Here is a 6845-nt window from a genome sequence, read left to right as displayed (position 1 = left end):
TAGGCCGATATGGCTAGGAACTATACTCTTATTCTTTAACTCTAGGAAAATGAGCCTATTTTCAAAAATAGTGGAGTGTTCCTTTAACTTTTAATATTCCAATCAAATAATATTTATACCTATATTTTTCTCACATTTTTTAATAACTAAAATGTTTTTAATAACTGAAATAAAATACATTTAAATACTAAAATATTTTTTTAATTAAGCTTAAATATTAAAAATCAATATTTCTAATAAAAATGAGAAAAATCACAAGAACTTACTTTAAAAAAAACTACAATAAAAAATTAACATATAAAAATAAAAGTAAACTCAAAATATTAATAAATACTATAATAATATAAAAATAATACTAAAATATCACTGGTTGTCATATGACCCAATCACATTGCATATGAGTGGCATCCAATGAATTATGTATATTAAATTAAAAGTTATTTTTACAACTCTGATTTAATTTCGTGTAGAAAGATATTGATTTTTAATATTCCAATCAAATCATATTTATATATAAAAAAATCGCATTTCCAAAAAAAAATAATAATAATTTAATAGCTGAAATAAAATCGGTTTAAGTACTAAAATGACTAAAACTGAAATAAAAAAGCCAAATATAAAAAATATAAATATTTATAATGAAAAAGGACAAACGTATATAACAAATGTACTAAAACTAAACACATAAAAATAAAAGTTGACTCAAAATATAAATAAATACTATAATAGTATATAAATGATGTTGTCACATGAGCTCATTACATTAGCATGTGACTGTATTGCTGAAGCGCTGTGTTGTGATCATGTCTCACCTTTGGGTCTCTGGATGCAGGTGTGCTGGTTGTCGGACAGAAGAAATCCGTCACGGCACCGACACTCGTAACTCCCCATCATGTTAACACAGATCTGCTGGCATCCACCGTTTCCTTCCGCGCACTCGTCAACATCTGATGGAGACACAGATGTACACAGATATTATAAATCTTCTTGCAATTCTGACTTTGTCTCGCAATTCTGACTTTTTGTCTCGCAATTGCGAGTTTATATCTCACAATTATGACTTTATATTTCGCAATTGCGAGTTTATATCATGCAATTCTGAAAAAAAAAGTCAGAATTGCGAGTTTGTATCACGCAATTATGAGAAAAAAAGTCCGAATTGTGAGATAAAAAGTCGCAATTACCTTTTTTATTTTTTATTCAGTGGCGGAAACGGGCTTCCATACGTTACTCCCTAAAAGTTACTTAGTTACTTTTTATGGAAAGTAATGTGTTACGTTACTTTTGCATTATTTTTTTAAATCTGGTCTTGGCTTACTTGTTTGTTTTTAATATAAAAAGTTATATTTTTGGCAAATGTTAAATGCCCTTTCACACCATAGTGAAACGAATAAGCCTCAGGCTGAAGGAAATGTAAATTCACGTCTGTACAGTAGCAAATGTTACAGAAACAAAGGTTATGTTTATCTAAAGTCATTTTTGCCTATTAGTACGGTTGTACTGGATCATTGAAGGTCAGCAGCAAAGACATTGGTTAATAAAATGGGATTCATACAGTACATAAAGGATATTTGTGTTATTTAACCTATTTAATTATTGCAGGTTCGCATCATATCCTGAGTTTGCATTGCACTGTTTTTATTCATTTTAAGGAATACTGAATGTGTTTTTGTGAGAGTGAGATGAGTAAATGCATGCTTGCATATAGTCTAGACATACAGTAACCATCACAACGCCTCTGCACTTACTCCTGATTTCTCTCAACATGTGGACAGGAGAGCTGTCAGTCAAAAACAAAGTAACTGCAGTTTTTATTGTAAATTAATGCATTACTTTACTAGTTACTTGAAAAAAGTAATCCGATTACATACTGTAACCTGCATTGCTTGTAATGCTTTACCCCCAACACTGGTGCTCAGTGATATGACGTCGATATTCTTGACAAAAACAAGTAAAATATCCATCAGTGCGATAATGTTAATAATGTTAACACAGCTCACTCCCAGCATGCTCCGTTATCAGCGGAGTGACAGTCATGAATCATAACTGCACATGCATGATACCTCACTCCCCTGACCTGAGCTGTCACAATCTTATCTGTCTTACAGAGATGTGAGATGACAGGACACACGTGATCAGAGAGAACGCTGAGCACCTGAAGAGCTGGCATTTAGCAAAGCACAATCTCTGCTTCCACACATAGAAATTAGGCTGAAGAAAAACAGCTTGAAGGCTTCATTTTTTCCCCTTCATAAGGAACAAGAGCTCACGGTGACTTTTAATTGGTCAAGACTGTTTGGAAGAATTACCAAGTTTCTCAGAAGATGTTTTATTTTAATAAATACTTACTAAATTTATATGAAAAGCACAATGCCTTGTAAGTTATGACGATTAATGTTAATACCTATTTTTCACTTTAAAAAAAAAAAATGAAGATTGTAAAAATATCAGTGTTACCAGGTTCAGTGTATTGTGTAATATTAATTTAACCTTGTAAAGAATTTTTAATAATAAAAGTTTTTGCATTAAACATGTATTGCTTGTTTTTCTAGTAAAAGTATTTTTCTTGCTAATAATATTTTTAATACCTACATCATTTCCCCCCCTTTATTTGATTTTACAGTAAACTCCAACATTAAATTCCTTGCAAATGCAGTATCTAGTTGTAGTTAGTTCACTAGATTTAGTTTACGGTCCTGGTAAAACCATATCTGTACAGAAAAGGAAATGCACCTAGACATTCTGCAGCTGATGGAAGGAAGTTGTCAGTTGCACTGCAATCGAAAGCAGCAGTTTTTTTCTTGTTTGTGGTATTGTCACAAGCCACACCTTCAAGAAGTTGTTTTACTGTGTATGCAGTACTGCAGTAGTCGAAAATTATAGTCTCACTTAAAGGGGTCATAGGATGCTACATGCACTTTTACAAGTTGTTTGAACTGAAATGTGTGTTGGCAGTGTGTGTACACAACCACCCTATAATGATAAAAATCCACACAGTGGTTTTTTGTTAATCTACTAAAATCTTTACCCCTTTCTCAAATCAAGCCGATCTCAGATGCCTGTCTGTGTGACGTCACACAGACAGGCCCCTCCCACAATAGTCTGCATGCTCTGAAAAGAGCTGTTTTTGACCGGGTAAAAAAGGTGTTTTCTACACTACCATTGAGAACTTTTAACCAAACTATGTTACAGACTTTTCATTAAGACCCTAAAGAATCATATCAACTTGTGGAAAATGGGCATCCTATGACCCCTTTAAAGGTGCACGTCATTACATTGGGCAGAAAATATCAAACCAGTTGCATATTATTCTTGCTTTCTTATCTAATGCGATGACATCTAAGCATTTTAAAGTGTGATTTACAGGGTTAGTTCACACAAAAATTACATTTTTTTTTTCATCGTTTAGTCACCCTCATGCTATTCCAAACCTATTTGTGACCCTGGATCTCAAAACCAGTCATAAGGGTCAATTTTTCGAAATCCGAATAAACCAGCTTTCCATTGATGTATGGTTTGTTAGGATAGGACAATATTTGGCCGAGATACAACTATTTGAAAATCTGGAATCTGAGGGTGCAAAAAAATCTAAATATTGAGAAAATCGCATTTAAAGTTGTCCAAGTTAAGTTCGTAGCAATGCTAATCAAAAATAGTTTTAATAAATTTAGTGTAGGAAATTTACAAAATATCTGTACTTAATATCCTAATGATTTTTGGCATAAAAGAAATATAGATAATTTTGACCCACACAATGTATTTTTGGCTGTTGCTACAAATATACCTGTGCTACTTATGACTGGTTTTGTGGTCCATGGTCACGTATGATTCTCCTTCCTTCCTTGGTTACCACTGCCTTCCATTAAAAAGTATGCTTACAAAAGAAAGAACACGCCACATAGGTTCGCAAGAACATGATCGCGAATAAATTATAGAGTTTTAATTTTTGGACGAACTATCTCTGTCTAAATATTTTTAGTCTAAACTAAAATTTGCCCCTTCCTCTTTTCCATAGAGTACATTTTTTAAATTTTTTATTTTTAGCAGATTGTACTCTCATATGTTATATAATGGAGCAGATGTTAGACATTATGCAACATCATGAGTGAAAGCAGTACTTCTTCTGGGCAGCAGTGTTCATGGAAAGAGGAAGTTTCTGACACAAAGTCTCGTGTGGTTTGAGGAAGAATGCTGACATCATCACTGCTCCAGACTCTTATTCTTACAAAAAATCATGTGATTGTGAAGTCACCAGTGAATCGGAATTCAATTTGAAGCAGCATTTTGGAAACTACATTGCACATAGTCCTGATCAGACTAAAATATTTAATTTCATGTTTCCCAGTGTCCTGGAACGGTTTGCTTTCAGACTGTTCAAGAGATTTAATGCTTTTCTGAAGACATTGTGTTCAGTTTGCGTCCTCTTGGGTCATTCCTTGAGGGACCCATAATGCTCTTGGTAATAGACTCTGGTCCAAACTGACCTGAATGTCAAAACTTCAGTGTGAGTGGATGTGCAAGCGACGTGAGAAACAGCCCTTTTGGCATCTCTCTCTTTTGTCGATATTGTTTACAGCCTCCTGTGCTGAGTGTGTGAGCTGTGCAAATGATAAATCACACTTTCTCCAGTGAAAAAGAAAAGTGACAACCAAAAGACTGAATGTGAAAACTGGGTTGGATCTTGAAGCAAAATTTGAAACCATTTTCTTTTCATACCATTTTCACAAACTGGCTAAAGTGCATATGTGATACACTTATGGTACATTTATATAGTTTTAAAAGGCATTGTGCATTAATGCATTTAGAATGCCCTTATGCTGCATTAGAAATGTAGGCTTCATCTGGTGTTATATTGCATCATACTCTTAAAAGTTACAACCACAAATAGGCAAGTATTATAATGTAATGCAATTGTTGTTATGATTATTTATTAGATAATACAACATATTATACGATTGTTTATAAGGCGTTATGTATGCATTATAATGCACTAAGAACACCCTTATAATGCATTATAAATACAGGCCTCATAGAAAGTGTTACGGAAGATAGAAAGTGCTCATGCAAAAAATTTTTTTTTTTTGCGTTTTTGCAATTTCTGTGGTTGCTAGGTGGTTGCACACTAGCCCAAGTCCAAAAAAAAAAATCCTAAGTAATTTTCTAGTGCATCCCTAGGGTTCACTGTAAAAAAAATTCTGTAAAATTTACGGTAAAAAAACGGCAGCTGTGGTTGCCGGAATTTTACAGTAAAAAATACGGTAGCAACGTTTTAGGTTTTACGGTTTTAACTTAAATTTACAGTTAAATACCGTAATTTCATTAATTGATATAATGTTAATATACCAACCTATTGAAGTACTAAAATCTGTTTTGTATCTTACGGCTTTTTCACTTCCAAAAATGGTATACTACCGTAAAATTAATGTCCAATATATGTAATGTCCAAAACAGTTTTTCACCGTATATAGTAGGGGAATTTACCATTTAAAAGTTTTTACTGTAGCATTTTTACAGTCTTTTACCGTTAAATTCACGTCATTTTTTACAGTGTTGGCTTCAATACATGGGGCATTTTCACCTCTTTGTTTTGTTTTGCTTTTTGTCCACCAATTAAAACTTGTAAGTCAGATCACTTAGAAACATAATAGCACATGAGCAAACACTACTAAATATAAGAATGGTTACTGGTTAATAGTACATGTTCCAAATGCAATAAACTACTATACTAAGTAGTCCATACAAAGATTTATGACACTGGGTGACAGCTGACAGTCCCAGCTGAACCTCGGGGTCTCTGCTGCATCCCATCTATGAATATACAAACAGATTTGGCTAGAATGGACGACTGGCGATTTCAGCATGACTGCTGTGACAATGTCCACCTCTATTGATATGAAAACAGACAAATTGGCCCACTCCTGTTTTGCATTTCAAATAGACACTGAAAGGAAGCGGTTCTTTAAGTAGATGGCATTTTGTACAAAAGAAAACAGGTGTTTTAAAGCATCCTTCTGCTGATTGCCTAATTAGAATGTAGGCAAGAAAATGTGCCTGTTTTGTGCATCTTGGAAGCCCCCCAGCAAGACAGATCCAGGCGTCTTTGTTTACAGAGGCTTGTCATCTGTTTGATGCAATGCTTCGCTGAAGTACACCCTAGAGAGCTGCACTGTGCACAGAGCAATGATTGCATTAAGACAGGGCAACACTGCGCAACACATGCTGCTTATGCAACAACAACAAAAAAAGGTAAACACAAGTAAACTGTAGACCAAGAAACAAGCTTCTAATCTCTGTTTATGCCAGCCAAACCCATTAAGAAGTCTGAGTAATTATATTCCAAGACAAACAGTACAAACTCATTTTTCTTCCTGGAATGGAGTGCAGGCAAGTTCATGCACTGATAGTCAGTCGAGCAGGTTATCTGATCTGCCAACACTTCAGCAATAACAGAGTTGGAATACAGCACAGAATGCTGCTATGAACATAGATAAATGTATCAGCACATGTTTAATCACACAGCCGCAAATGCTGTTGTCTGAAACAGGAAGAACAAGAAATTGCAAGGAAATCTTTCGGGTAAACGTCACTCCAAAACAGGGGTGGATTTAGTCAATTGGGGGCCCCAGGCAAAATATAGGAATGGGGCCCTATATATTTGCACACATTTACCTAGATCAACCTTGAGGTTCATTTTTTGTTGTGGTGCCTGCTGCTGCACAATGGTGCCCCATAATTGTGTCCAATGTTTCTACATTTTTCATGTACATGTTATAATGGATTTCTTTCATGTTGTAGACCACGAAATAGCAATTGATGTACTGTTGAGATACAGGTTTTCACAAAAA

The sequence above is a fragment of the Sinocyclocheilus rhinocerous genome, unplaced genomic scaffold (assembly GCF_001515625.1).
Source record: "Sinocyclocheilus rhinocerous isolate Xijiao unplaced genomic scaffold, SAMN03320098_v1.1 scaffold3161, whole genome shotgun sequence".
Classification (NCBI taxonomy): Eukaryota; Metazoa; Chordata; class Actinopteri; order Cypriniformes; family Cyprinidae; genus Sinocyclocheilus; species Sinocyclocheilus rhinocerous.
Note: the sequence above shows the minus strand (reverse complement) of the source record.